This window comes from Anabrus simplex, chromosome 4, assembly GCF_040414725.1.
Source record: "Anabrus simplex isolate iqAnaSimp1 chromosome 4, ASM4041472v1, whole genome shotgun sequence".
NCBI lineage: Eukaryota > Metazoa > Arthropoda > Insecta > Orthoptera > Tettigoniidae > Anabrus > Anabrus simplex.
The window spans coordinates 49,549,722-49,574,457 of record NC_090268.1 but is presented as its reverse complement, the minus strand read 5'-3'; the positions used below and the strand labels follow the sequence as shown (position 1 = coordinate 49,574,457).

Here is a 24,736-nt window from a genome sequence, read left to right as displayed (position 1 = left end):
TAATTTTACTCTTTCCTATAATAGTGCGTATTTATAACAATGAAATGGGGAGTACCACACGCAGAATAATGGTGAACTATTTCTTTCCCCTGACTAATGCAACTTTAATATCTTGAACATTTTATTCACAGCAATATAACCCAAATATTATCGCCAAGTTCCGTTGCGTTCCAAGAACTAGTGGAAGTTATTCACTATACTGTCAGAGTCACACAATCGAAACCGACTTTCAACTTATTAGGTCGTGTTATGTACATTTAGTACGTGTTGAAGAGATGTTAGGTACAGAACAAAAATGGCCAACCAGACACCAGTGGGATCCGAACCCACAACCTCCCGATTTTGCGTCGGTTGCTCTACCAATTGAGCTATGGTGGCCTAGGCCATCTTTGTTCTGTTGGAAAGGATCTGAGCTACAGGTCTGGTACTAGGCTACCACGATCACACTGTAGAGTGCGTTTAAGTTGCCCGTTGAGGGTCAAGTCAATGAATATTGAATTTTCACGACCGCATTGTAATCGAAACCGACTTTCAACTTATTAGGTCGTGTTACGTACGTTTAGTACGTGTTGAAGAGATGTTAGGTACAGAACAAAAATGGCCAACCAGACACCAGTGGGATCCGAACCCACAACCTCCCGATTTCGCGTCGGTTGCTCTACCAATTGAGCTATGGTGGCAACTTAAACGCACTCTACAGTGTGATGGTGGTAGTACCAGACCTGTAGCTCAGATCCTTTCCAACAGAACAAAGATGACCTAGGCCACCATAGTTCAATTGGTAGAGCAATCGACGCGAAATCGGGAGGTTGTGGGTTCGGATCCCACTGGTGTCTGGTTGGCCATTTTTGTTCTGTACTTAACATCTCTTCAACACATACTAAATGTACGTAACATGACCTAATAAGTTGAAAGTCGGTTTCGATTACAATGCGGTCGTGAAAATTCAATATTCAGAGTCACACAAGTTCACATTTTCGTATTCCCCGAATGTGATTAAGATACAATTATTTAGTTTTGAATTATATCCTTTACAATTAAAGACAGGTTACGTTAGTCATCAGGGATCAAGATGTAGTCCTGTAATACGGAACATATTATGTGATGATCTCTTGAAACTTCCTCTGTTGACTGGATGTAATGTAATTGCTTGCGCTGCTTATGCACTTCTAATCGAACCGGGCGAGTTGGCCGTGCGGTTAAGGTCGCGCAGCTGTGAGTTTGCATCCGGGAGATATTTGGTTCGAACCCCACTGCCGAAAGCCGTGAAGAGGGTATTTCGTGGTTTCCCATTTTCACACCAGGCTGTGGTCCTATACCTCAATTAAGGCCACGGCCACTTCCTTCCCACTCCTAGGCTTTTCTTACCCCATCGTCGCCATTAGACCTTCTACTCGAAGCTGAAAACCTCAAGACACGTGTAAACTCAACCTTAAGAAATATTCTATAACAATTGGCAGTATAATAAAGAAAATCATGTTTACCCAAATAAAACAAAAGATGTATTTGTTACAAGAAAGAAAGTGAAAATCAAACTCCCCTATCAGTTTAAAAACTTCTTAATCTCGTTATTAAATGCGATAGACTGGCTCCATGGCTAAATGGTTAGCGTGCTGGCCATTGGCCCAGGGCGTCGTGTGTTGGATTCCCTGCCGCGTTGGGGATTATAACCATCATTGGTTAACTGCCTAGATATTTTTTTGTAATGTATAAAAAGTAACCCAAAGCATAACTATTGATATCGTGATCATAACCTCGGGACGTCCAGTTTTCCATAGAATCTGAACCACAGGGACGTGACTTTTCATCTCATAACTCCAATGAGCATTGATCTGGATTCAGACCGTGGCCACCTTAGAAGCTACTAGCGATAGCCTTCCCTACCTCGGACAACCAAAGTTGGAAGAGGGAGACTCAAAAACTCATCATTTACCGGGCGAGCTGGCCGTGCGGTTAGGAGAGCGCAGCTGTGAGCTTGTATCCGGGAGATAGTGAGTTCGAACTCCACTGTTGGCAGCCCTGAAGATGGTTTCCTGTGGTTTCCCATTTCCACATCAGGCAAATGCTGGGGTTGTGCCTTAATTAAGGCCACAGCCGCTTCCTTCCCATTCCTTGGCCTTTCCTATCCCATCGTCGCCATAAGACCTATCTTTGTCGGAGCGACGTAAAACAAATAGCAAAAACTGATCATTTACACATACAGCTCAAAATTCGGCACATTGAGTAAATAATAATAATAATAATAATAATAATAATAATAATAATAATAATAATAATAATAATAATAATAATAATAATAATAATAATAATAATTAGCTGCAGTCGCTTAAGTGCGGCCAGTATCCAGTATTCGGGAGATAGTAGGTTCGAACTCCACTGTCGGCAGCCCTGAAAATGGTTTTCCGTGGTTTCCCATTTTCACACCAGGTAAATGCTGGGGCTGTACCTTAATTAAGGCCACGGCCGCTTCCTTCCCACTCCTAGCCCTTTCCTGTCCCATCGTCGCCGTAAGACCTATCTGTGTCCGTGCGACGTAAAACAACTAGCAAATAATAATAATAATCATAATAATAATAATAATAATAATAATAATAATAATAATAATAATAATAATAAGTTTTTACGTCACACTAACTTCTGACAGTTTTCGGAGACGACGAGGTGACGGAATTTAATGCCCCGGAATTATTTTATGTGCCAGTAAATCTACCGACACAAGGCTGACGTATTTGAACACCTTCAAATATCACCGGACTGAGGCAAGATCGAACCTGCCAGGGTGGGGTCAAAAGGCCAGCCCCTAAACCTTCTGAGCCAGTCAGCCCGGCAAGAATCCCGGAAAATTATTAATCCTTTAAGTATCATCTCTGTATGAGATAATAATAATGAGGTTTTCAACCATGTATGTACATAACACAAATTTACTGACGATGCCACTCGACTATCACGCCCCTCAGTAAAGCGAATGAATCTCTCAACAGACCATTAAGGCCGTTGATGTTTGTCGAGGCCGTTGATGTATGGAAAGTAGAAGGCTTCCAATGTTCGTAACCTCGGTAGTAAGTGGTCAGTTTACGTCCCACCATTTTTTCCTCTTAAAATTGGGGCAAGTATGAATCAATTCCAAATTATTTGCAATTATTTAAGAAAAGACCAGGTAAGCAACACATAGGATATCTGCCACCTGGGCGACTGTCCTAAATGCAGATCAGTGGTGATTGAATTGATTGATTGATTGATTGATTGATTGATTGATTGATTGATTGATTGATTGATTGATTGATTGATTGATTGATTGATTGATTGATTGAAATTAGCTGGTACTCATTTTATATGTAGGCTAAATGAACCTCAGGGCTTCAGGCAAGCGAAAATCTCGTTTCTTTTTTATTTTTCTTTAGAATCTGTTTTACGTCGCACCGACACAGATAGGTCTTAAAGCAACGATGGGGTAGGAAAGGACCATGAGTGGGAATGAAGCGGCCGTGGCCTTATTTAAGGTACAGCCCCAGCATTTGCCTGGTGTGAAAATGGGAAGCTTCGAGAAACCATCTTCAGGGCTGCTGACAGTACGCTTTGAACCCACTATCTCCCGGATGCAAACTGATAGCCGCGCGCCCCTAACCGCACGGCCAACTCGCCCGTTAATCTTGTTTCTATATTTCCCGACTTCCTAATGGGGAATCGAATCCTTCCAAGTGAGTCGAGCATGCCTTTAGCACCTCGGAAAAGCAGCCGCTAAATTAGTCGCTCATCGTGGGGTTCGAACTGCGGTGGATAACAGCTGTGTAAAACCCGCAGTACCTAACGGTCACAACAATTCCTTCTATCACAATCTAAGTAATTTCTTTCTTAGAAAGAAAATATACCACACTGACACAGAATTGAGGATTCATGGGAGTCTAAGTAATAAGAAGAAGAATGAACACAACAATTTATTTCCTTGTACAGCAAACAAGGCTGGGATATGTGCACGAAATTGGAAACGAACCATGAAATTATTGCGTGCAATAGACCAATAGAGAAATGGTGCATAAATAGTATGTTGTGTTATAATTTTTCTGAGATTTGAATTGCTTGAACAGTCTCGTATAAAATTTGAATGCTTCATTATTCATGAATTCCGATGTCATATGTCACGTTAGCAATAACCTTCAAAATGAAACAACAGAATAGGTGCACCATCGCATGTTGAATGCACTCTTAATACTCCTTAACAGTGGAAAAAGCTGTAACATTAATTATTTCAGTCACAAAACTCCTTTTTTAATGTTAAAAACATTCCTTAGAAGACGAAAATCGTAAAATTAGGTAATTTCCTCAATTGTTCCGAAAGTTCAAGGGCTAAAGGGCCCGGGAAGGTTTCAAATTGTGAGTCTTGAATAGCTCCATCAAACTAAAAAAAAAGAAAACAATTTTCGAAAATCACTTCCGTTCTAATTGCAGTTCCGGAAAATCAGCCTAAACTCGCTTGTTTCTTTTCTCGTTTAATTTTTTTTTATTCACCGGGCTGAGTGGCTCAGACGGTTGAGACGCTGGCCTTCTGACCCCAACTTGGCAGGTTCGATCCTGTCTCAGTCCGGTTGTATTTGAAGGTGCTCAAATACGTCAGCCTCGTGTCGGTAGATTTACTGGCACGTAAAAGAACTCCCGCGGGACTAAATTCCGGCACCTCGGCGTCTCCGAAGACCGAAAAGTAGTTAGTGGGACGTAAAGCAAATATTATTATTATTATTATTATTATTATTATTATTATTATTATTATTATTATTATTATTATTATTATTATTATTATTATTATTATTATTATTATTATTTATTCAAATCCTAGCCAAATTAACTTATTTACATAATTATTTTTATAATGTGTTCCTTGGTTCATTATCCTGAGGTGTTTTTTAATTTCTTGAAAAACGTCCACACCTAATGTAGTTGTAAGGGCTTAAGTGAAACTCTGCATTGATTCGCATTAGCGCTCGTAGTGGTAGAAAATGCAAACAGCTAATCCCATCGACCGGATATGGCATCATGCCGGCACATCGTTTATTGTGTACTTTGCGTTTGGGAAAGTGAAGAAAACAAAGAAAATTAATTATACATGCACTAGCATGATGAACCGGGTTCCAGTTGACATCATCATCATCATCATCATCATCATCATCATCATCATCATCATCATCATGTTTACCCTCCAGGTTCGGTTTTTCCCTCGGACTTAGCGAGGGATCCCACCTCTACCGCTTCAAGGGCAGTGTCCTGGAGCTTCCAGTTGACAATTAGACGAAAATATGATAGTAATCGACAGACAACGAAAAGATAGTGTCACAAACGAACAGAAACCTGCCAAGAAACTACAACGTCAAGTTTAAAACGAAGTGGTGTTTTATCAACGTGAAGAACTGTCCGACTCGTTGGCTGTATGGTCAGCGTACTGGCCTTCGGTTCAGAGGGTCCCGGTTTCGATTCCCGCCCGGGTCGGGGATTTTAACCTTCATTGGTTAATTCCAATGGCCCGGGGGCTGGGTGTCTGTGCTGTCCCCAACATCCCTGTAACTCACACACCACACATAACACTATCCTCCACCACAATAACACGCAGTTACCTACACACGGCAGATGCCGCCCACCCTCATCGGAGGGTCTGCCTTACAAGGGCTGCACTCGGCTAGAAATTGCCACACGAAATTTATTTTTAACGTGAAGAACTTGCATGCACTTACTGCATACTTTGCATTCGATCATTAAGAAAAGGATTGTAATGGTAATTTTATTTACTTAAAATTCGTAGCTCATATCCCCAGGATGTTTTCAAAATTGAGGTGCTTGGCTGAAGGGCTAGAACTGTGTACGTCACACCGACACAGATTGGACTAGAAAAGGCTGGAAAGCGAGCGACCGTGGCCTTAGTTAAAGTAATTCCCTTGTATTTGTCTAGTGTGTAAATGGGAACCCATGGAAATCCATCTGCAGGGTTTACGACAGTGGGGTTCGAACCCACGGTCTCCCGAATGCAAGCTGATAGGCACGTGTCCAAACCGCGCAGCCACAGGCTCAGCAGCTTTGCCTAACATTAATTTGCAATTTTACTCGTTTTTTGGCCCTGAACTTATTGCAGCCTAATGGTATCGTGGGTTTCACTAGACGTAGGAATCGCAACGTATTTTAAGTGAAGTGTTCAACAAAAGAATGTATATTACTGATGCAGTGTATTGGGCTGTGTCCCCTAACATCCCCCTATGGGGAAGGCGACTAAAAAGGGTTCCAGGGGCACTCAACTTGGGAGCGTGGGTTGGCTACCCCGGGGCGCTTAGCTGAGTCCTCGCATTACTTCCACTTACTTGTGCCAGGCCCCTCACTTTCATTTATCCTATCCGACCTTCCCTGGTCAACTCTTGTTCTTTTCCGACCATGACGGTATTAAAGCACTGGAAGCCTAGGGAGTCTTTCAATTTCACGTCCACAGTGTCCCTTGCCTTTCTTTGGCCGATATCTTCATTTTTCGAAGGGTTGGATCCCTTCCATTTTTTTCTCTCTGATTAGTGTTATATAGAGGATGGTTGTCTAGTTGTACTTCCTCTTAAAACAATAATCACCACTACCACTGTCCCATAACAATATTAATAAATCAAGTCCATGGTGTTCTTCATATTAACCTCTTGTTGACCGTGATAACAAGGAAGTAAGTTTCTATTCGAATTTCGCTCAATTTAATGTCGGTATAATTCAGTTGAAACATAGTGTATGGTATCCATATAAAAAGGGTGGTAAAGAACATACTGTATATCTTTGGTCTTACTATATCGACTCTTGCGGTTTCGTTTTAAACAACATTGGAACTATGAGGAACAAGTTGTATGAAGTATCCGAGTGATGTCACCGTAGCCCATCGTTAGTCTCTTTTTTCCTTCATTACGATATTGGACCCCATCACTGCTATACAAAGCGCATTCCGAAGGAAAGATGGTGCACGCATTCCTTGGAAGGGAGACACAACCTCGACCTTAGTTAGGTAGTTAGAAACAACAGATTCTTGGTAAGCGATACTGGCAAGCATCGCACAACTTGCTTGCAAACCGAGTTTCTGTAAATAATTACGTCGCTTGTCTTTGGAAGGGATGCAGAGTGGGTCTTGGCCCACAAGTAGCCACGGCAGGTCCGTGGTTCGACTGCTCTGCAGTCCGATCGGCCAACTGAACAGAGGAGGGCTGGCCATATCTCTACCGTGGCTCTACGCGTCTGTAATCGGGAGGAGGGAAAGGGCTGGTCCCGACCATCGTCTGTCCTGAGAATGGTTTTCCGTGGTTTTCCATTCTCCAGCACTAAGGCGAATCCTGGGACAGTTCCTAGTACAGGCCACGACCGCTAACCCTCTCACCTTCTCCGCATTCTCCTTCTCCGATACAAATCTCCCGGGTTGAGAGACGGCGTCGCCGTCTAGGAGGCCCGCCTCCCCCGTCAGGGGAGGAATGAAAACATTTAGTAAAGTTAAAGTCTCTGGAAACAAGTTATTCTAACAACACATGTGAAATGAATATCTCTTCATAATCAAAAGTGACTTTGTTGACCAAATGATTTGGCAGACATTATGGCCTCCCAGATCACCTCTGGCTCGGGGTCTAGGGTTTTGTGTTCGACTTAATATAACTCTTCATCTTCATGAATCTTCATCGCACTACAAAGAACCACCGAAACACGCTCTATTGAATGCATCTCTCCTCATAGGTCTGGCATCAGAAAGAGCAACTGCCCGATCCCTGAAAATTGGGGAAAAGGCCAGGAAAGAAAGAATTCATTACTACAACTATTATTATGAGTGAATGGTTCACTTAGGACCACGCGGAATACACATTTGTTGAGCTTTCCTCTTTGCCCATTGGTTGTTCATTTTTATCTTCTTCTTCTTCTTCTACTTTTTCCCACATCTGTGTGGTCGCGGGTGCGAACTGCGTCGTACATGTGGATTTGGCCCTGTTTTACGGCCGGATTCTCTTCCTGATGCCAAACACATATGGAGGGATATAATCACTATTGCGAGTTTCTGTGGTGGTTGATAGTGTGGTATGTCGTCTGAATATGATGATGAGTGTTGGGACGGACACATATACCTAGTCCCCGAGCCAGAAGCGATTAAAATCCCCGCATCCGGGACCCTCTGAACCGAAGGCCAGTATGCTCTTCATTCAGCCAACGAGTCGGACAGTTGTTCATTTTCATCTATTGTAATTTATGTTCCTCCGACCAAGTACGTCGAGTTGGCTTCTTCGTCTTCCTCAAATTCCTTTGTGTGAACAATTTTCCTCATTACATTTCTATCCTGCAGATTTGGTGATCCTAATTCAATGAGGTCTTTCTCTACTTGCTTATACCATTTTGATCTCGATCGTTTGATTTGCAAAAAGTATGTATTTGATAATTAAGTCTGTAGTTATTCGTTCTTTCCTAATGGATTATAAATGTAATTCGTCGCAGTCTCTTTGTATCCGTAAGTTTGAAATTTTTAAAGTATATTTCTGAGTTGGGTTTGGGGTAATGTATTCCATTTTTAATTCTTGGACCTAAGAATTTTCTCATGATTTTCCTTTCTTCAATATCTAATTGCTCCTTTAAATTTTTATGATGAAAATTTTGGGTTTCTGAAGCATAAAGAGCTTCAGATTTGATCACTGTTAAGTAAGAACAAATTTTACTGCTCCAGGACAAGCAAAAATTTCCATTTTCTGACTTCTTGAAGCTGATAGTTTATTTTCATTGCCATTTTCAGTAATCCATTCACCTAAAGACAAAGTCACCTCTGTACAGGCCATGAAGGCCCTCGGAGGAGTGGAAGGTAAAGGCTTCCACCATTGTTAACCGCGGCACATGATGGGGTAGGGTGATTAGCTCTACGCCCGGCCGCCTTTGCCCCCAGGAATTAACCTGGTACTCATTTTTGGTGTAGGCAGAATGACCCTCAGGGCCATATGAACCTCCGGAAGTGGAAATCTCGTTTCTTAAATTTTACGACTTCCTGACGGGGATTCGAACCGAGCACGCCTTTACCGCCTCGTCCAAGCAGCCCCTAATCCATTCACCTAGGTACTTAAATTCCTTTACTCTTGCAATTATATTCATATCAATGTTAAGTCCAGTTGGAGTTTAGATATTTAGTTTTTTTTCGTATGAGATTTTGCTGCTTTCTCTTCCAGCATGGCAATCTGTTTCTGTGCATTAGAGATGTCTTTGGCAATTAGTGCCATATCGTCAGAGTCTATGTCATTACCCTTAATTTTTAGTCCTAGTCGGTGACATGTTGCACCTGCTTATCTCCACACTCTCACAACTTTTCAAGAGCATTATTATTATTATTATTATTATTATTATTATTATTATTATTATTATTATTATTATTATTATTTTAATGGGTCCGCCTCTGTGGTGTAGTGGTTAGCGTGATTAGCTGCCACCCCCGGAGGCCCGGGTTGGATTCCCGGCTCTGCCACGAAATTTGGAAAGTGGTACGAGGGCTGGAACGGGGTCCACTCAGCCTCGGGAGGTCAACTGAGTAGAGGTAGGTTCGATTCCCACCTCAGCCATCCTGGAAGTGGTTTTCCGTGGTTTCCCACTTTTCTTCCAGGCGAATGCCGGGATGGTACCTAACTTAAGGCCACGGCCGCTTCCTTCCCCCTTCCTTGCCTATCCCTTCCAATCTTCCCATCCCTCCACAAGGCCCCTGTTCAGCATAGCAAGTGAGGCCGCCTGGGCGAGGTACTGGTCATACTCCCCAGTTGTATCCCCCGACCAAGAGTCTGAAGCTCCAGGACACTGCCCTTGAGGCGGTAGAGGTGAGATCCCTCGCTAAGTCCGAGGGAAAAACCGAACCTGGAGGGTAAACAGATGATGATGATGATGATGATGATGATTTTAATGGAATAATATCTGAAACTACAATAGGAGAATCGCACGTTATATGCATCTATTTCGAGACACGTGTACAAATACTCGAATTACCAGTATCTTCATGGTATATTGTGAACATTTAAAACAAGGTGCTAAATAATCATCTCGATTCCTGAGGCACGAACAGGAGCAAAAAAGACTAGTAGCAGGGCATTAGGAGTATCGTCCCTCTTACCACTCAACGACTTATTTCACCCTGGGGCTCAATATCGCGCTACGTCCGTGAGAGGTCGTAAACACAACTGTATAGCTTACTTGTTCCTCAGAGGAAATTTATCTTGGCCGACAAACAGCACCACAAGCGAAACTGCAAATTTCCTCGAGTGCATAAGAGGGAAGTAAATTTACTAACACGCATAAATCTGATCGAAAAAGCAATCCATTTCTTTTATTTCGAAACCTTGAGGGAGTGCTATCCATTAAGTAGATTTTCATTCAGTGAAATGTATGTCTCCCAACGGTGCATAGTAGCGAACTAATCAATATAAATTCAAATAAATTATCTTCTTGAATATCGAGCACAGTAATAGTTACGAGGATCAGTTTAATTTCTAGAATTGTTGCTATGACCGAGCTGGCGACAGCTTTCTCTTGCGTATGCATTTAACTAATTGGATGTTTGTTACATTGCTAGGTGTCCTGATTGTAGGGGAAGTCCGAGTGGACCGATAATATTTTTGGTATTTGCAAGTTTTGCCACCCCCTGTGTGAGGCAAAGCCAGCAGGACAGCCGAAGGTAGATTTTTTCCTGGAAGTTTTTTGTTAATGGACTTACGGTTGAAGGGGGAAGAGGAAGACAGTTTTGAGAATTAATTGTTCTCAAAAATGTTCCCCTCTTTCCCCCTTCAACCGTAAACTTACATATCTTGTAAACTTAAACGGTGACAAGTAAGTGTACTGTGAAGTAGTTATTTCAGACTAGAGAGTGTATAATTTTTACAAGTACTGATGAAATGTGTAGGTAAATTTTAACATACTTTCGTTTAGGTATTTTAAAGACTTTGCATATTAGTTAGGTTATGATTAAATCTTTTCTTGTCATGTAATTTCGACTGCCCGGGATTATGTAAATCAGACCGTTGAAACAATTGTAATAATTCCTTTCTTCGTAGTTTTACTGGTGATTCTAAAAGAACTTGCTTTATAACTTGAGGCCGACCCGCGGGGTAAGATTAGCATGTCTTCCTCTTAACCGGAGGTCACCGGTTCGATTCCCTTTCAGTTCAGGGATTTTCAACTGGAGCTGGGGGCTGCTTTGAGATCCATCCAGCCTATGTGATTACAGTTGAAGATGTGACAAGTGTTATGAAGACGATTTGATTCAGTGCAATAGTTGCAAAAAGTCGCCTCATAAAAACTGTGCCAAAAGTGATGACTACAATAATAGTGTCATATTTTATTGCTTAGAATTTCATAATAAATTCATTAATTAACTTGAAAGTGTTCATATTTACCAGTCCAAATTACACGATCACCTGGTCTAATTTACACGGCTATCGGTCCATATCACACGATAACAAATTTCAGAACAAATACTATTTTTAAACAAATTCTAAAGATAATAATAACATTTATTTTCACTAAACAATTTGATACAGTACAGTAACTATCGTGCATAAAATTTGAGACATTTTCATTAAGACCAATAGATACATGGACGTGTAAAGTTAACTGGTCCAAATTACAGTACTTCCCCTATATATTAAGAGGTAGCGCGTTTGTAATATTGTTGTAACCAGTACTTATGTCGACATTAATAAAGTTTGGATCTACAAGCTTCTTCAGATCAATATCACGACTGAATGCTTTTCTTGAAGCCAACTGTATGTAGAGGAATATATTCACTTCTCTCTCTCTCTCTCTCTCTCTTAATCTGCTTACCCTCCAGAGTTGGTTTTTCCCTCGGACTCAGCGAGAGAACCCACCTCTACCGCCTCAAGGGCAGTGTCCTGGAGCTTCAGACTCTGAGTCGGGGGATGAAACTGGGGAGGATGACCAGTACCTCGCCCAGGCTGCCTCACCTGCTATGCTGAACAGGGGCCTTGCTGGGGGTGAGAAGATTGGAAGGGATAGACAAGAAAGAGGGAAGGAAGCGGCCGTGGCCTTAAGTTAGGTACAATCCCGGCATTTGCCTGGAGGAGAAGTGTGAAACCACAGAAAACCACTTTGAGGATGGCTGAGGTGGGAATCGAACCCACCTCTATTCAGTTGGCCTCCCGAGGCTGAGTGGACCCCGTTCCAACCCTCGTACCACTTTTCAAATTTCGAACCCGGGCCTCCGGGGGGTGGCAGCTAATCACACTAACCACTACACCACAGAGGTGGACTATTACTTTTCTTTTTTGCTATTTGCTTTACGTCGCACCTACACAGATAGGTCTTATGGCGACGATGGGACAGGAAAGGCCTACGAGTGGGAAGGAAGCGGCCGTGGCCTTAATTAAGTTACAGCCCAGCATATGCCTGGTGTGAAAATGGGAAACCACAGAAAACCATCTTCAGGGCTGAGACAGTGGGGTTCGAACCCACTATCTCCCGGATGCAAGCGGATAGCTGCGCGTCCCTAACCGCACAGCCAACTTGCCCGGTAGGGTTATATTCACTTTGTGCTACCTTATGCTTATTGAGAGTCGTGTACTAAGTCAACACATATACCTAGTTCCCGATCCAGAGGTATTAATTAAAGGAGTGTCAGAAAACCTTCGCCCAAACAGGAATCGAATCTGCAACCCTCTAAACTGAAATCAACTATGCTTCCTGTTCAACGAAGGATTTGAAGGATCTGAACCACAAATTCCTCATATACCGGCCTAATTTTGTAGAATTTGCAGCCTTCATACTAGTTTCCAAAATAATAGTCTATATTTGAAAGAAGATGTCATTTGTAAGATTTTTGTATCTGTCTGTATTATTTCTTCTGAAAATCCAAAACCTGTTTCCAGTCATTTGACCGCGTCAGGAATGGAATGAATGAAGCCCTCATCTAGCGGCGAGGGCACAAATTGCGTCGGCTGCCGAAACGGTCGCACTCCTCTGACTGACAGGTGAAATGAAATGACATTGGAGAATTTCGCTGGAATGAAAAATGACAGGGAAAACAGGAGTACCCGGAGAAAAACCTGTTCCACCTCCGCTTTGTCCAGCATAAATCTCACAATGAGTGACCAGGATTTGTACCATGGAACCCTGCGGTGAGAGGCCGATGCGCTGCCGTCTGAGCCACGGAGGCTCCGAATTACAGCTTTGTCATCGTATTATATCCTTTGCTTCCTTCAAAAGCTCCACTCGAGGTTATTCATGTACCAATGTCACTCAACGCCATCTCTCTACTAACAGTTCGGAACATACCACTTAGTCGAGCAGCTCATCTCCTTACTTCCGTCTTCCGAGCCCAAAGTTTTCAACACTACTCTGTTGTCATAAATTATGTAGCTTTCCTGTGAATCAAGTAGGTCTGACGGTAATCCGGTGTGCTGAAACCATTATCTAATTGGGGTCTTTCCAGTGACTTATTTAGCATTAGCTGTACAAATTTTGATTGAAAAGTCTCTGGTAAAGAGCCCTACTAGAGTGTGGTTCAAGAGTATGGGAATCCTCACCAGGATTATTTGATTCGACAATTGGAAAAAAATCCAAAGGAAAGCAGCTCGATTTGTTCTGGGCGATTTCCGACGTAAGAGTAGCGTTACGAAAATGTTGCAAAGTTTGGGCTGGAAAAATCTTGAAAGAAAGGAGTTATCAACTCGATACATTCCGTGTGATGGATGGTGCTCATATTCAACACTTCTAGGACAATCTGTTTGAGTTGCTCTTTCACTTGAATTTAAAAATTTACGGTCAGTCTAATAAACACTACAGATCCTTAAGACCCCGGTATTCTCCCCCTGTGGGTGGGGGAGGTAGAATAACACCCACGGTATCCCCTGCCTGTCGTAAGAGGCGACTAAAAGGGGCCTCAGGGGCTCTGAACTTTGGAGCGTAGGTTGGCGACCACGGGGCCCTCAGCTGAATCCTGGCATTACTTCCATTTACTTGTGCCAGGCTCCTCACTTTAATCTATCCTGTCCGACCTCCCTTGGTCAACTCTTGTTCTTTTCCGACCCCGACGCTATTAGGTTTGCGAGGGCTAGGGAGTCTTTCATGTTCACGCCCTTCGTGGCCCTTGTCTTTCTTTGGCCGATATCTTCATTTTCGAAGTGTCGGATTCCTTCCATTTTTCCCTCTGATTAGTGTTATATAGAGGATGGTTGCCTAGTTGTACTTCCTCCGAAAACAATAATCACCACCACCACCACACCGATATTCATTTTGAAACGTCCTGTATTTCAAACGGATGTTCTATTATTTACTTGCCTATATCTTCTAACCTAAACGTGAGAAAAATCTATTAGAACATGGACGATCACTAGGAACAACATGTGCGAATGGACTGCCGAACAGCAGTGACTAATATTGTTCCAGATATTTCATAGCAAATTGGAAACAATGAAAGCTGGTGTCAGTGGTAAAAGTGGAGCATAAACTCCTTGGTAAGTTTCTGTATCGCCAACCAATCAACTTAACAACCTAACTTATTTCGTTAGGATTAAATCTCATTTGTAAGACCGACCTCTGCTCATTCAAAACTTGTTCCTTTTTAGAGCTTCATAAAATTATATTGTATTATTATACTTTATTCGTAGTAATCACAATTGTTAAACTTATTTAATGTGGTGAACGAGGAAACTTTTGTTAATAACCTTAGTACATGCCGAGCAAGAATTATCTTCCTCAAATAATTGGTTGGAAAAACTTCCTTCTGAATTTGTATAACTGACAATCTGACAGGAGAATAACAAGAGCTTACAGTCGAAACCGGGTCATGTAATTTTCTTCTCAATAGAAATAATAACTGAACCTCAGAAACGAAAGTTTCCTGGTATATGAAACATGAATTCTGTTTCCATTTCCGTCAAGCTGTATACGAAATAATAAAAGTATGTGTTGGTTGCTAATTACTTATAATTAGAGTCCAGATTTACATTAACTGTTAAGAGACATGATATCCGAATGACATACCGTAAAGGCCAAAACTCCAGAACCACTTAAAAAACTAATGAAATGTCACCAGCACCTAAAATGTACCACTAGACCTCTGTAATGTTTTTCTCAGCTCTTACATTTAATAGGATATATCATCATCATCATCATCTGTTTACCCTCCAGGTTCGGTTTTTCCCTCGGACTTAGCGAGGGATCCCACCTCTACCGCCTCAGGGCAGTGTCCTGGAGCTTCAGACTCTTGGTCGGGGGATACAACTGGGGAGTATGACCAGTACCTCGCCCAGGCGGCCTCACCTGCTATGCTGAACAGGGGCCTTGTGGAGGGATGGGAAGATTGGAAGGGATAGGCAAGGAAGAGGGAAGGAAGCGGCCGTGGCCTTAAGTTAGGTACCATCCCGGCATTCGCCTGGAGGAGAAGTGGGAAACCACGGAAAACCACTTCGAGGATGGCTGAGGTGGGAATCGAACCCACCTCTACTCAGTTGACCTCCCGAGACTGAGTGGACCCCGTTCCAGCCCTCGTACCACTTTTCAAATTTCGTGGCAGAGCCGGGAATCGAACCCGGACCTCCGGGGGTGGCAGCTAATCACGCTAACCACTACACCACAGAGACGGACTAATAGGATATATGCCGCCTGATTTAATTGATTTGGGTCTAGTATTGCAGAAGTTATGCATTTTAAAATGTTGGAAGGTCACGCCAAAAATTCAAAATTTTTGGAAATATAATGTATTGTATACTCTTAATTTGTTGAAAGTATTATGTTCAAGATATTTTTGCAGACTTACCAATAGGTCGGAGTCACTTGAGCACAAATATAAACATTCCGAAAAATGTGGAACCTTTCTTGTTCTTGTCTCAGAGCGGTGTCAGTGGGTGCCATCCGTAGAATGCAAGTGAAACTATCAGAACAGATAAATCTGACACCGATAGTTCGCCCTGAGACCTCGAGAAATACATGACATGCAAGACATGTTCATTAGTATGTTCTGCAGAAACGATTAGCATTTCAGTCAACATGGTTCAGCACATGCGTCATGTTGCCTAGTAACCACTGGGTTCCCCATGGTCACTGATAACTTGCTCCATGCGTGATGTCATCGACGCGTATAAGGCGCGACAGGCGTCCTGGGGTATAGCCATCCATGCTGCATTCATCTGGTTCTACAGTTCACCTTTGGTGATTGGCATTGGGCACCCGTCGTTTCACCATATCCCACAAATTTTCGATTGGCGACAAGTCCGCTGATTGGGCGGGCCAGGGCAACAGTCTGACATCCTGCGACAACAAAAAGGCACGTGTTCGTACAGCAACATGTGGTCGCACATTTTTTTTTGCTAGGGGCTTTACGTCGCACCGACACAGATAGGTCTTATGGCGACGATGGGATAGGAAAGGCCTAGGGGTTGGAAAGAAGCGGCCGTGGCCTTAATTAAGGTACTGTAGGTTTCTTAAATCGCTGACTATATTTATAAACATATAAAACTGCATTTAACTTGAAAAATCTGAATATCTGCATTTAAAATTGAAAATCTGAAAATTAACATTCATTAAATAAAATACACACTCGTCTGACCTTGTACTCACACTTACTTGTTACCTGCTTACTTACACAAACGTTATTTGAAGGGCGCCAGCTGTCACTCAGTACAGCAATAATAGAATGAGACTCTTGACCATCTCTAGGGTGTGGGGTAATAAGCTTACTTTTGACAACATACCATATAAGTTCTGGGAAAAGGAGATTGGCGTTCGGTTTCCCCATTAATTTTGAGGTTAAGATATTTTACTTTCAATGAAATGAAACTATGAATTCGTTTGATAGAACAATATATATTCTTTAAATAATATATCAAAAAATAGTGAGTCTTGTTGCGATAAAACAGATGAGAATATGAAATTATGACATTGCAATTGAAAGAAACTAGGCATGAATTTGAATTCTTCTTGACCGGACATTTAACAATTTATACGAAATATTTCCCTCACTGATTCACTTGACTGTACCTTCAACACTTTTAGTGTAATTACGACGTATTCCTTTGCTCTGGTGTTTACTGTAGATGTGTCACGCCTAACGTGGTGATACATCCTTGCGACTGCTTCTTCTCCATATCATCTGACTTCTTTGTAAGTCACTATGGTATGACCTCTTGGCAGGTCCAGGGTTGCCCTCTCTGACTCCTTGGTAAGCCTTGCGTCCGCGTCTTCCACTAAGTGACGGACCAACCATTTGGTCTCACTCTCTCAATGACCAATAATGGCTCACTGAGTCTTCACCATCTCTCGTTCACACTGGTTGGCTGACCACTTAAGGCCTCTTGATCTAGTAGACTACTTCACTGTACTGCATCCGTATAAGTAATGACTGACGCTACAATGTGCACCCACCTTATATAGACTTTGGTTGACACAGCTACGTAATCTCCAGAAATAACAATGACATACTCCCACCTACGCGACAGATATTACACACAGTGGTGAAATAGCCCTGCGGCGATCGAGTCGATGCGCGCATATCTAAATAAATACGATGACATAGCCAAGGCGCGGCGATGACTTGGCAGAATCTCCACTGGTGTCGCAATATAACAACGTCACTTCCAATCTCTGATATATACAACAATTCTCACTGTACAGGTATTGAGTGTTATACTACACATACGTATATATGTATACATCTAAGTGCAATCTTGCAAGCAACAGGCAATTGCAAAATTGAATAAAACGGATAATTACAATAATAGTACAATATCACAGATAACATAATAATAATACTGACATAATAATAATAATAATAATAAAATACAGATAAAATCATACAATAATAAAAATACAGATATCATCTTGTAACGGGATTTGAACCGTTACAGTACAGCCCCAGCATTTGCCTGGTGTGAAAATGGGAAACCACGGAAAACCATTTTCAGGGCTGCCGATAGTGGGATTCGAACCTACTATCTCCCGGATGCAAGCTCACAGCCGCGCGCCTCTACGCGCACAGCCAACTCGCCCGGTGGTCGCACATTTTCCTGCTGAAATATGGCGTCTGAGATGTCGCGCACAAAGGGTATGCCTACGGGTCACAAGATGTTATTCACGTCCTTCAAGCTGCTCATAGTGCCCTGCACATACACTAACTGTGATTTATAGTTGTACCCAATAGCACCCCACACTATAAGCCTTGATTTGGCGCTGTATGTCATGTACGAAGTCAGTCAATGCGATGCATCTCCGCCTGTCTGCGGTGAACCAAATTGCGGCCGTCATTTTCAAACAAACATAATCTGGATTCGTCCGAAGATACTATCTGCTGCCATTCCTGTCCTCAGTGACGTCGTTTCATACACTATTGCAGTCCAGCATGTTTATGCACATTAGTCAAAGGTAGGCGGAGAATTAGACGACGCGCCAATAACCCTAAACGGAATAAACTGCGACGGATTGTCACTCCAGATAGTGTACGATGTGTTACACTGTTCCACTGTTGCGCCATAGCCGAGGAGGACGAGGATCTGTCCTGCAATGCCATTCGCATGAGGTGTCGGTCTTCCCGGGTGGTTGTCTGAGTGGTGCGACCAGACTCATCTCATCGTGTTCTACGGCCTTCCGTGACCCATTCTGTATACACTGCCGAAACACGTCGTCCCACACGAGCAGCAATTTCCCGGATTGATACATCACGTTCCCTCATGCCAATAATACGCCCTCTTTCAAACTCACGCATTTGACGTACGGTTCTCGCATACGCCTGCGAGGCATCCTGCACTTCTGCTCAAGTCACACTGATCCATTACCTTCGGTTTATAGCGACAACGAGAGCCGCAATCAAATTTTCCCAGTCCCTGTTGGTGCACCGAGATATCGATGTGGACCTTGAATCTGAGGGGCGACGTAGTTCAAAATGCTAATCCTTTCTTCAAAACATTCTAATGCACATGTCCTGTGAATATGAACTTCCTATCTCTAGTCTTTCAAGGTGTTCTGGTTTTTATGAACATTAGTGTATATGTAGCATTTTTAGGTTACGTTAAATGAGTATTGATTAGGTGGAAACCTTTTGGTTCTTTTCTTTAACATTAAATTCTCGCCTAGTTTGTGCCCCAAATAAGCGTTTTACTATATCCCGAGTAACAGTGCGATATCCCGACAAATAAATAAATAAATAAATAAATAAATTAAATAAATAAATAAATAAATAAATATTGAATAAATCCATTCTATCAATATAATGAAGGGCTGTTCCTTCATTTCTTTACAACGAAAAATTTGAAGATTATTATTAATCTGATGTGGTGCAGACAGGAATGGTGTAGTACAGAACAACTCTCCAATTAGTGTTCGGAGGAAGCGACATCAAGGTTTTTTGACATTCTTGCAGAGAGTTCATGCCTAACATACGCTTCAAAGAACATACTAACAGGCCAATTAGTGTATGTTTCCAACCTGTGTGGGCGACTCATCACAATACAGAATCCTGTTGTTAATACTATGGCCTTAGGAGAATAATAGCCGATTTCGAAGGCAATCATGAAAGAAATACTGTATAGCACACAGCATTGATTTTTGTTCCACTCGTAAGTAGGTTACCTCAGATGGTAGATGTTTTATCCTATGGTTGACGAAGAATACAAACTTTTATTAAGATATCTAACACCGTAGAAGCAACAAATAATAAACGGCCTATGTCTAGTCTGTTTCTGAGGCCTGACTTATGACTCAGAACATTAGATGATCGAATTAGTCCGTCACGGTTACTGTAGGCTATAACGTTCCTAGTTGGACATGTGGGCAAATTATCATATTCCTTGTTTTTCATATAACCAGTGAATCTGAGTGGCATAGTTCGTCTCCGTATTATAATGGTTAGCACTAATAGCTGCTGTCCTCAGAGACTCTGGTCCAATTCCCGACACCGCTAGGGATATAAGAATGACAGAGCGCTGATATGTGGTGAAAACGATACCTGCAGCCCAACTTCAATGGGAATGTGCCTAGAAAGAGATGTACTATCTCGAGAAATATGCGGTTTATGGTTGTTTATAGTCAGGCTGCATCAGACTATCAAGGAGACAGAGAGACCTGGTGGTAGTGGCGATTACTGTTTTGAGAGGAGGTACAACTGGGCAGCCATCAGAGGGAAAAATGGACGAGGCTCAACTCATCAAAAAATGATGGTATCGGTCAAAGAATGACAAGAGACTCGAAGGGTAAGGAAAGGGAAACTCCCTAGGCCTCACAAAGCTAATACCGTCGGGGTCGGAAAAGAATAAGAGTTGACCAAGGAAGGTCGGATAGGATAGATGAAAGTAGGGAGCCTACCGCAAGTAAATGGAAGCAGTTCCAGGATTCAGCTAACTGCTCTGTGGTCACAAACCCACGCTCCCAAGATAAGAGCCCGTGGGCCCCATTTACTCGCCCGCTACGACAGGCAGGGGATACCGTGGAAGTTGTCCTACCACTCCCACCTACAGGGGAGGAGAGAGAGTGTTTACAAATTTCGAAGCGGTCAAATGAAGCTGAATAATAATCTCGAGGAAATAATAACAGAACCAGAAAATTATTCTTCCTCCTCCTGTCCTTTCGCCAAGCCCAGTTTTACATCCGAATCCCCTTCCTGACGCAACTTTATGTGGAGCGGTACATTCACTAGTAGTGTCGTGCATTGTTCGAACTTGAGAGGGGTAACCGAGACAGAACATCATGTGCCTTACTGCATATGCAACCAGTATCACGCATGAGTGGAGCGTGTAAGCTAAAATGCCCGAGTCTGCTCCAATTCGTTCGACAGGGCATGTTCGAAGCGAATCTTGCTGACTATGAAGGATGGCCCTTGCTTGATTTACTGATGTTACAAGAAATATGGTTTTTCCAGATGTAGGGAATCCCTTCTTTACATAGAGCAAAGCCCGGGAATTCGGAGGTATAAAAGGGCGAAGGAATGGTTGAGTTACCCGTTAGTTTTTAGCTGAAGTTCACCATGCCACGTGAATCGACGGACAGCGATATGGCTAAAATTCAAAGCAGTGAATATTAACTAATAAGGAGAGGTGGGCTCAGTTCTGATGTTTGGAATGTTCCTGCTTGTGGTCACTGCAGATAGTGAGCAGACAGAGTATGCTTCCTGTGAAATGTGCAATGCACTGTTAACATATAAATCCGGTACAACTCATTAAAAAAAACACGTTTGCAAATTTAATGCTGGCTTTTCTCGCCAAGTATTTCCCGGGATTACAAAGCAAACCATAAAGCGCGTGTGTTTTTATGTGTGCTAAAGTTTTACAACCGTTTAACACTATTGCCGGAGAAGACTTTAAATAATTAGGGCAAGAACTGATTAATATCGGTGCTAATTTTGGAAAAGTAGACATTGTTGATGTGTTACCGCATCCTTCCATCATCAGTAAAAACGTCGAAACAAAGGCAGATGAAATACGAAGCGAAATAATGCCGCTGATTATTTCTGCTATGCACGACAAATGTTACTCGGCTACTGTTGATATTAGGACCGACCAATACAACCAAACGCATTATCTGACGCTGACTACGCAATATATAGACAGAGAGTGGAAGCCGGTCAGTAATGTGCTTTTTACTACAAAATTTCCAAATACAAAGAAAACAAGTGCAAGTATAATTATTGAGGAAGTGCCAGGCCGAGTGGCTCAGGTGGTTGAGGCGCTGGCCTTCTGACTCCAACTTGGCAGGTTCGATCCTGGCTCAGTCCGGTGGTATTTGAAGGTGCTCAAATACGTCAGCCTCGTGTCGGTATTTTTACTGGCACGGAAAGGAACTCTTGCGGGACAAAATTCTGGCACCTCGGCGTCCCCGAAAACCGTAAAAGTAGTTAGTTGGACGTAAAGCGAATAACAGCATTATTAATTGAGGAAGTTCACGAAAGAATGTCCGAGTTTAACATTCGTCAGTGTGATTATGAAGACATGGTTTTTGTAACAGATCAGAGTTCAAACATAAAGAAAGCTTTCGAAGAACATAGACGTCTGCCTTGTGCTGCTCACTGCATAAATACAGCACTTGCGCACGTACTCGGTGAAACGGGATTTCTTGTGGAAGATGCCCCAGTATCTGCAAACACAATAAACGCTGCAAAGGCAGTAGTGAGGTATCTGAAAAAAGCGGTCTTGCTGCCCAGCTTCAAACAACAGTACAGCAAGACGTAATGACGAGGTGGAATAGTCTTTATACGATGTTACAGTCTGCTTTCAAACAGTATGATCAAATTCTTGCGCTGTTGCGAACTCATAATGCCTTCCAAATGTTAGATGGCTTCAGTTGTGAGGTTGCAGAAGAGATGGTAGCTTTTCTTAAACCATTCAAAGAAGCAACCGATGATCTGGAACATGACATAGCACCAAAAATTCACTTAGTAGGTACTCTTGTGGTTCCATAAACTGCGGCAGCACTGCTCAGTCAGTGAATCAGACGGTGAAATATTTGTTAATGATTTACTTCTTCATTTTCTGTCCCTTAAGTAATATGCATATAGTCATTACATTAATATAATGTTGAACCTTGATTTTACTTTCAGGAAATCCGTAAAATAAAAATCAGAGCTCACAAGCTATTAAGTGAAAAGGTACAGGTCTCAACTGTACACAAAATAGCCACATTTCTATGGCCTCCGTTTCGCCACCTGAAAATGTTAGAAGATGAAAGGTAGGTCGTAATGGACGAAGTCAGACGTATCTGTATAACATCTGATATATCAGGTTCGTAATATAATTTTCTTTTGCTAGTTGCTTTACGTCGCACCGACACAGATAGGTCTTATGGCGACGATGGAACAGGGAAGGGCTAGGAGTGGGAAGGAAGCGGCCGTGGCCTTAATTAAGGTACAGCCCCAGCATTTGCCTGGTGTGAAAATGGGAAACCACGGAAAACCATTTTCAGGGCTGCCGGCAGTGGGGTTCGAACCTACCATCTCCCGAAAACTGGATACTGGACGCACTTAAGCGACTGCAGCTATCGAGTTCGGTCGTAATATAATTTGCTGTGTGTAATTACTTAAGTGATTGTATTACAACATTCATCAAACAACCCGTTAAGTTTCTTTACTTCTAATTTTGTATTTCTCTCTCTGTATATCCTTCACATCGCACTGTGCGAGCATCAACCCGCCTACAAGAGCCTCCGAAGGAAATGAACAAATTCAGTGAATGGATAAGCGACAGCTCAGCTGCTGGCGGCGAAGTAGGGATGTACTGCAATATGAATGCTGTTGAAGATGATGACGACCTACTGCGATGGTGGAAGGAACACGAAACCAGTCTGCCTATTTTGTCAATAATTGTGCATCTCAGCAACCAGTGCAAGTAGCGAAAGGAACTTTAGTAAAGCTGGAATGATTTTAACGAGTCGTAGGCGTCAACTAGACCCGGACCAAGTCAATGACTTGTTATTAATTCATAACAATCAGAAGAATAAGTAATTAGTTTGCAATTAATTCTCCGTTCGGAGATAGTTCGTGCACTAGCCATATAAAACCTTGAACAAAAAGGAATTTTTAAATTTCTTTTGAGGTTTATATTTAACTTTATATGTTAACTTGAACAGTTAATATAAAATGTCTTTGGTATAGTTAGTGGTGAAATATACACCTTATGCATTAATAATGTGTATTTAGTTTCCATATAAAATCAGTAAAGTATGCTAGCCAGGAGGAATACACGTGGCAGCACGTGTAATTCATTAACCATTTCTCCGACAGCAGCAATATTTACAACATTATTTTCCAGTATTTCTTACCTATATACACGAGGCCGCCCGAGTTCAGTATATTATAGAATCACAGTCTAAAAATACGAGTTTAACTATTGACAGTTACATGCCCAGTTGTAAGTCCACCCATGAGGCAAAAGCGAATGTTTCGATAGATAAAGGTGCGCAAGACAAGAACGATGGGAAGCGAGCACTTCTACCTGTGCCTGAGACAGCGTGTGAAGAAGCGAGTATCAAGGGGCAAGTTCGAACGAACATACACTGACTGACAGAGCAAATGCAACACCAAGAAGGAGTGGTCAGAACTTTATGTCAATTGCAGGGTAGACTGACGTCACTGAGGTATGCTCATGATGTGAAATGCGCCGCTGTGCTGCGCACGTAGCGAACGATAAATGGGACACGGCGTTGGCGAATGGCCCACTTCGTACCGTGATTTCTCAGCCGACAGTCATTGTAGAACGTGTTGTCGTGTGCCACAGGACACGTGTATAGCTAAGAATGCCAGACCGCCGTCAACGGAGGCATTTCCAGCAGACAGACGACTTTACGAAGGGTATGGTGATCGGGCTAAGAAGGGCAGGTTGGTCGCTTCGTCAAATCGCAGCCGATACCCATAGGGATGTGTCCACGGTGCAGCGCCTGTGGCGAAGATGGTTGGCGCAGGGACATGTGGCACGTGCGAGGGGTCCAGGCGCAGTCCGAGTGACGTCAGCACGCGAGGATCGGCGCATCCGCCGCCAAGCGGTGGCAGCTCCGCACGCCACGTCAACCGCCATTCTTCAGCATGTGCAAGACAACCTGGCTGTTCCAATATCGACCAGAACAATTTCCCGTCGATTGGTTGAAGGAGGCCTGCACTCCCGGCGTCCGTTCAGAAGACTACCATTGACTCCACAGCATAGACGTGCACGCCTGGCATGGTGCCGGGCTAGAGCGACTTGGATGAGGGAATGGCGGAACGTCGTGTTCTCCGATGAGTCACGCTTCTGTTCTGTCAGTGATAGTCACCGCA

At 42.7% G+C, this 24,736-nt stretch overlaps 1 non-coding gene across 1 annotated transcript; it reads right to left on the bottom strand.

Moving 5' to 3' along the window:
- Positions 1-305: 305 nt before the first annotated feature.
- Positions 306-379, bottom strand: TRNAL-CAA (transfer RNA leucine (anticodon CAA)). The gene has a single exon. It is a non-coding gene; the product is annotated as a tRNA-Leu (tRNA).
- Between the last annotated feature and the right edge of the window lie 24,357 nt (positions 380-24,736).